Consider the following 7,891-nt stretch of genomic DNA (forward strand, 5'->3'; position numbering starts at 1 on the left):
CGATCTCCTACACTGGCCGTACACCACCGGTGATCGTCGAGGGGACACTGAATAGTGCACGGTACATCCAAACCGTCATCGAACCCATCGTTCTACCATTCCTAGACCGGCAAGGGAACTTGCTGTTCCAACAGGACAATGCACGTCCGCATGTATCCCGTTCCACCCAACGTGCTCTAGAAGGTGTAAGTCAACTACCCTGGCCAGCAAGATCTCCGGATCTGTCCCCCATTGAGCATGTTTGGGACTGGATGAAGCGTCGTCTCACGCGGTCTGCACGTCCAGCACGAACGCTGGTCCAACTGAGGCGCCAGGTGGAAATGGCATGGCAAGCCGTTCCACAGGACTACATCCAGCATCTCTACGATCGTCTCCATGGGAGAATAGCAGCCTGCATTGCTGCGAAAGGTGGATATACACTGTACTAGTGCCGACATTGTGCATGCTCTGTTGCCTGTGTCTATGTGCCTGTGGTTCTGTCAGTGTGATCATGTGATGTATCTGACCCCAGGAATGTGTCAATAAAGTTTCCCCTTCCTGGGACAATGAATTCACGGTGTTCTTATTTCAATTTCCAGGAGTGTAAATACAGCCCGACGGGCCGAGAGGGAAGACTAGGCTTCACTTCGCACCCAGCCACCGTCAGATCCGCGTAAGTCAAACGCCGGAATACGCGATGCCTCGGATGTCGTCAGAGACAGGCTGTTAATAAACGTATATTTTCAGCAATAATAGAAAGTGAACTCGCAAGGACTGTGTGGCGTCCTAGATCGGTTAGCTTTCACGGAAGTAACTGTAAATGTGCCGCCCGGAATGTTAACAAATCCGTGTGGCAAGCAGCGACAACTATTTTCCACTTTTGTGTCGAGCATTTATTTTGACTATCAGTAGTCAAGGCGAAGGACAATTTAGTAGAAACTTACGGTAGAAATCGCTTCTGAACTGCTCATAGTGCTGTTTAGGATAGAGAGCTCTACTGTCAGTATTAACATAATGAAGATTACGTTGTTGTGCTTGTGAAATCTTACCAAACATATCTATCAATTAGAACTCAAAATCTTCATCTATAATCATAGTCCTGATCCCGCGAGAGTAGAAACATTTCTTTCAGTGGGCTGGACAAGAATGTGGACTTACAGACTGGGAACTATGGGCAGTATGTTCTCCGTCGCTCTCTGGCTGACCACAGAAATAGTTTCCAGGCTCTCAAAAAAGACAGCGAACAGTATTCCAATATTTACAGCAATATTCAAATATTTTCAATTTCCTACTACATATGACATATTAATAACAATTATTATAATTGTGATAACCCGCCGCCCCACAGACAGACTCTGAGAGAGTGAAATGTGCTTCATCGGTCCACAACACGTTAGACAATCAATCATCTTCCTCCATTTATTTTAGTTCCCATATCGCAGATTTCTCCGTATCACAAAATAAACACCTGACAGTTCATGATGGCGCTGGATTTTGTGCGGATAGCAATGGAGGGTACACGTTTGTGCTCTCCTAACATTAATGCGCGGAATGTTGCTGCGATGTGCTACTTCACGAACGCTTATTGCACCATGCAGAGATGAATCCGCTGAAGTCTCAATTTCCTCCTGACCTTTCCGAGCAGCAGCAGCACTCGTGTCTGGTCGCCCACTACGGGGCGCATAGCCTAAACAACACGTGGCTTCGAACTTTGCGATAATTTTCTTCGCAGCGACCCTTATCCTGGGATCTTTAGGCGTTCGAACAGCCGTCTTATGGCGATACGATCGTAAAGCTGTATTCTGATACTAAAGCTTCCCTAACAGTGAATTTTCTGATAAAGTCAACATGCTGCGAATGCTGGCGCATCTTATTCCCACGCTTACTACACTATTCTCACGCGATGTCACCGACCTGTTGCTGTCCAACGACATATGCTGGCCTGTTTTATGCACTCGTTTTTGGTTTCAATAAAACCCCATATCATTTCAGCCATGTATGTCAAAGTCTGCCTCTCCACCTACATTATTCAGTAACTTATTGCGTTTTCAAATGTTAACGGACTTTTGTCTCACTTCATGTTTCGACACCCATTTGTCATCTTCTGTGGGTCACGACTGTTTTCTGTAAAGGTACGTCCACACTACTCGTGCTCGCCAGACATGTGCTCCTCATACACGTCTGTCAGGAGACTTGTCAAACTTGTCTGACTTCCGCTCGTGCTGCTTCTATCTTCGTCCACACTACTTCAGTTGCTTGCCAGGTTTAGGCTCATGATGATCCGCATTGTACTCGCAGTCGTACCAGTGCCAGCTTCCTAATTTAAAAGTGGACGAAGTAGTTACACCTAATGCCAGCTTCCTTGTGATGTGCCTTTAAGTTGAGGAAGAAGATAGAAGAAAACGCAGGTGGTGGATGATCACAGTTGTGCCTTTAAGTTGAGGAAGAAGATAGAAGAAAACGCAGGTGGTGGATGATCACAGTTTCCAGAAGCGGTAAAAGATATAGTGGGAGTGATTTGATGGTTGACTTGTATGTTGAAAATATACATTTCAAGACATTTTGCCCTATTTCCGCGTCAGATTTTGAATATCTGATAAATTTGGTTGGACCGAAAATATCAAAGGCTATCAACAAATTTCGAAAAGCTATACCAGTTACTGAGGGGTTGGCACACGTAGCAACTGGCGATTCCTACAACAGCATTAGTTTTTTGTTTAAAGTGTTCAAGCAAGTGATATCAAACATTGTTCCTGAGGTATGTGGAGCTCTTACTGGCAGCTTGAAGAAGTTTGTAAAGGTAAGTTAATAAATCATACAAATTTTGTTATTGATGCACTTTTATTCATCAGTTAATAAGCAAAAGAAATAAAAACATTTATGTTTAAAGAATGAGAAACAATTAAACGCAAAGAATATTACTTTTAATAATTATAAATCAAGCACATCCAGAAAATGGGGAGAACCTTGTTCGGTGTTGTCAGAAGTCGACGCAAAAGTAGATGTCTATTGGAAGTTGCTTCGCATCTGCTCATGGGCATGAACATGTTGAGTTGAAGGAATCGGTAAATGCGACGAGCAACTGTAGTCGCTGTCGGTTCAGCTTGGTCTAGAATGTTCTAAACAGCTGCTTTCTGCTCTGAAAATCGTGTCGAAAAATTCCTTTTTAATAAAAGCACGTGCTCATTTGTCCATGGACTGTAGAACGTTCGCTGTGGACTCTCCATAGGCGTCAACCTCGTCTCTAGTTTTACATAAATCAGTTTGTAGTGCATTATATGCCCCTCCTATACGAGGATCTTCGGCCCTTTTTCTCTCATTTTTTCTAGGTGAAGCAAATCCCTTCGTGTGTTTGTGTGTGTGTGTGTGTGTGTGTGTGTGTGTGTGTGTGTGTGTGTGTGTGTGGGTGGGTGGGTGGGTGAGTTCAAATGGCTCAAATGGCTCTGAGCACTATGGAACTCAACTGCTGAGGTCATTGGTCCCCTAGAACTTAGAACTAGTTAAACCTAACTAACCTAAGGACATCACAAACATCCATGCCCGAGGCAGGATTCGAACCTGCGACCGTAGCGGTCTTGCGGTTCCAGACTGCAGCGCCTTTAACCGCAAGGCCACTTCGGCCGGCGGTGGGTGAGTGGGTGGTAGTTTGTTGCCTTGCGTTGTTTGATGATCGACATCTTGACTACCAATTTCTTCGCAAGTGCTCGCTGTTCCTTCGTTTGTATCCATGCTAGCAACCCCCTGTTCTTCCAAATCCTCCTAAAATTCCTCAGAAAGCAAAGCGACGACAATAGATTGATATAAACAATATCAAAGGAAGCAAAATAAAAAATAAAAGAATGGATGTAGGAATAGGGGGATATACGATAAAGTGATAAAAAAATGGGAAAAATGTCAAGCTGATAAGTGAAACGCAGAAATTCTTTATAAAGTTCATAATTATTAGAATGTCCATTATTGTCAACGTTTTTAATAATTATTTATATTATCAGGAGTTATTAGTTTCTATTTACTCTTTTGCAGATGCCACAGACAAAACAAGAGTGGTTTCTTGTAGAAGAGGAATATGAGAGAAAATGGAACTTTCCTCACTGCCATGGTGCAATGGATGGCAAACATTGCTCAGTCCAACGCCCAGTTAATTCTGGAGGCAATTTTTTCAATTATAAGACGTTTTTCAGTGTTGTTCTTTTTGGTATAGCGGATGCTGACTATTGCTTTTTGTATGGTGATGTCGGCTGCCAAGGTCGAATTTCAGATGGTGGTGTTTTTCGAAACACATCTTTTTTTTTAAGAATATGAGTAGTGGTACCATCGTTTATCCGGACGATAGTACCGTCCCAGGTACACAGAAAAAAGTAGACTATGTTACTGTTGCAGACGACGCGTTAACCTAAACAACCTTGGAGGTCAATGTAAAGAATTTTCAACTATATACTTTCAAGAGCAAGGCGGATTGTGAAAAATGCGTTCGAAATACTTTCTGCCGTATTCCGGATACTGGCAAGGGAACCTCCCCATCGCACCCCCCTCAGATTTAGTTATAAGTTGGCACAGTGGGTAGGCCTTGAAAAACTGAACACGGATCAATCGAGAAAACAGGAAGAAGTTGTGTGGAACTACGAAAAAAATAAGCAAAATGTATTAGAGATAAACTCGCTGCTTATTTTATTTCCGAAGAGGGGAGATTGCCATGGCAAGATGATTACTAATAACTTATTACATAATTTTTTTCACCTACCAGCCACGTACGTACTAGTGACTGCTTCACTGCACACATTTCAACTACCTATGCATATGAAGTTTTACCTTCATTAATTCCTATTTTATTATTTTTATTTCCTCAAATAACATAATATACAAATAAAATACATATAAATGTATTTGCGCTTAAATATATTGTGTTTGAAAAACAAATGTTATTCATTATCATTTATTTGTTACTAGCTGAGTACCCAGCGTTGCCCCAGTATGTATTCTAATTCTATTAGTTCATTTCCTCCTTTTCCCTCTGTGACGTTCAGAGCTCATCTTGCCACGAGCCCTATAATTTATCACAATTACAACTTTTTTAATTTTTAAATTTGGAAACTATAAGCAGTTACCAGGTATATTCCTAATAGAAATGGTAGTAAGATAAAATAAATATGAAAAACCTATTTTAAAATAAGATATGATGTTGTTGTTGTGGTCTTCAGTCCTGAGACTGCTGAAAGGAGGATATAAGATGAAAATCAACAAAAGCAAAACGAGGATAATGGAATGTAGTCAAATTAAGTCGGGTGATGCTGAGGGAATTAGATTAGGAAATGAGACACTTAAAGTAGTAAAGGAGTTTTGCTATTTGGGAAGCAAAATAACCGATGATGGTCGAAGTAGAGAGGATATAAAATGTAGACTGGCAATGGCGAGTATAGATTTAAGTGTCAGGAAGTTTCTGAAAGTATTTGTATGGAGTTTGGACAAGATATGATATGGTTAATAATATATAAGGGAACAACACCAAAAAGTTTAAAAATAACACATGAGCAGGGACCGAAATTTAAGCTGAGAAAGACAAAAAGTAAAGAAGGTTTGGAGACAGAACCCAAAAAGCACCGAACCCCATTAAGTTCGTTAATAGATTTCTTACGCGTTTCCAAAAATAAATATTTTTTACTTACATCTGTGTTGATTGTCTTCTGCGGCTGATATTTGCACTGCAGAAATTCAAACGATCTGAAAGCGAACCAGTTTGGAGCGTTCACTTCCTCAACCCCAGCGCCAGACTTCCCAGGCTCATTTTTCTTCTGGTGGACTTTCCTGTAAGTGGCTAATAAGTTGGTCACCTTTTTTTTTTAATTCGACCGCATCCACGAGGAGTTCTGTCACGATGGAATCCCAAGCTTCACCTCATTTCATTTTGTAATGGGAGTTTGTTGCATCCCACAGCACAGGATATTGTTCATAAGTATTTATGAATTTAGTGGCAAAATCGTCGGTCTACTCCATTTTAAAAGAAAAACCGATGGCCACAACACAGGAAAGGAATAATGCCGAAACCAAACCGTACGAGTGCAGCGAGCAAACTGGTCAATGCTTGTTGCCGTCCACACCACTCGCGTAGCTCCTTGCGCATCCGTTTGATGTACCGACAACAACCGGAGCCAGAGTAACTAGCCATATGCTCGGGCGGCTCTTACGCCTGTTTCGCGGCGAGCCCTCTGAGTCTACCTCCGTACACATTATTCGTAAGACTCAAATCAAATGGCTCTGAGCACTATGGCACTTAACATCTGAGGTCGTCAGTCCCCTACACTTAGAACTACTTACACCTAACTAACCTAAGGACACCACACACATCCATGCCCGAGGCAGCATTCCAACCTGCAACCGTAGCAGCAGCGCGGTTCCTGACAGAAGCGCCTAGAACCGCTCGGCCACATCGACCCGCGACTCGTAAGACTGACAAGTCTCACAAGTACACCAGTTGTGTGGACACACCTTAAAACATCACACAATGTTCATGGTTGTTTTTCTTATTTTAGCCCTAAATAATACAAATCCTACATTTTGTTTCATTATTTCGAGTGTCCGCCGGAACTTGCATTGCTTGCAAAAATGGATTGCTACGACCAATTTGTTTTAACGTCTTTTTATGTTGTGACAGCATTTCACCTGCAAAGCAGTCGTAAAGCAATCTGCTTACTTTAGAAATATTGTTCTGTGGGCTGTGATTATGTGTGTCGCTGTACTTAACGCTTCCGTCCAGTTGTTTATATCTGGTGGGTTTTCTTTTTCCATAGCGTTTGCATTGACTGTTTTGCACACTTTTTTTATATTTCATTTTCACCTACTTTCACATTCCGAGATTTAAGCGAAACTCTTACGTCGCTATACGCACGGTCTCCAGTCACTTGCTTGGTTTCTGTTCTTTGTGGCGCTCATTTTGAAGATGCAAACAGACAATAGAGGATGAAGCTACTTATGGTGGTCTCTAGAGCGTATTTCTTCACTAGACTGAAGTACAGAAAAAAAACAACACTAGCCGCTCGGGGTAGCCGTGCGGTCATGGGCACCTTCTCACGGTTCGCGCGGCTCCCCCTGTCGGAGTTCCGAGTCCTCCCTCTGGCATGGGTGTGTGTGTTGTCCTTAGCGTAAGTTAGTTTAAGTTAGTTTAATTAATGCATAAGTCTAGGGACTGATGACCTCGGCTGTTCAGTCCCATAGAACCTTACCACAAATTTCAAATTTTTCAAGAAAACGGTACCGTATTTTACAGGCTATAAGACGCTACGGACTATAAGGTGCACCTTAATTTTAAGCATTTCTGCATTTCTTTTAAGTGACGTATTTACCGTTTTTATTATTAGACTGCGAAGCTAGACTAAAAAAAGTTCTTGGTTTATAAATTCGAACTGACCTTTAAAATCCCTCAAAATCGTCATCTGAACGTTGTCCTTCTTTTTCTTCTACTTCGTCATCGTTGTCCTCTTCATATATAATGCGGTCTTCACTGTCATCGAGAGCGTTACTTATGCCGCACTGCCGGCCGGTGTGGCCGTGCGGTTCTAGGCGCTTCAGTCTGGAACCGTGGGACCGCTACGGTCGCAGGTTCGAATCCTGCCCCTGGCATGGATGTGTGTGATGTCCTTTGGTTAATTAGGTTATGTAGTTCTAAGTTCTAGGGGACTCATGACCACAGATGTTAAGTCCCATAGTGCTCAGAGCCATTTGAGCCATTAATGCCGCACTTCTTGAAAGATGTAACAATAATGTCTTCTCTCACTCTAGTCCACGACTGTTTTATCCACTGACTCACATGTTTGATTGTGGGTCGTTTTAAAGCTCCCTTCGGCATGATTTCATGTTGGGTTTCACCCATCATCCACTTGTTCCATTCCTCTCTAGTACAAATATTAAATGGTTTATT

The 7,891-nt window shown here is 42.2% G+C and overlaps 1 pseudogene; it reads right to left on the minus strand.

Annotated features, from left to right (window-relative positions):
- Positions 1–3,078: 3,078 nt before the first annotated feature.
- Positions 3,079–5,970, minus strand: LOC124545709 (annotated as a pseudogene).
- Between the last annotated feature and the right edge of the window lie 1,921 nt (positions 5,971–7,891).

Source organism: Schistocerca americana, chromosome 8 (genome assembly GCF_021461395.2).
Source record: "Schistocerca americana isolate TAMUIC-IGC-003095 chromosome 8, iqSchAmer2.1, whole genome shotgun sequence".
Taxonomy (NCBI): Eukaryota; Metazoa; Arthropoda; class Insecta; order Orthoptera; family Acrididae; genus Schistocerca; species Schistocerca americana.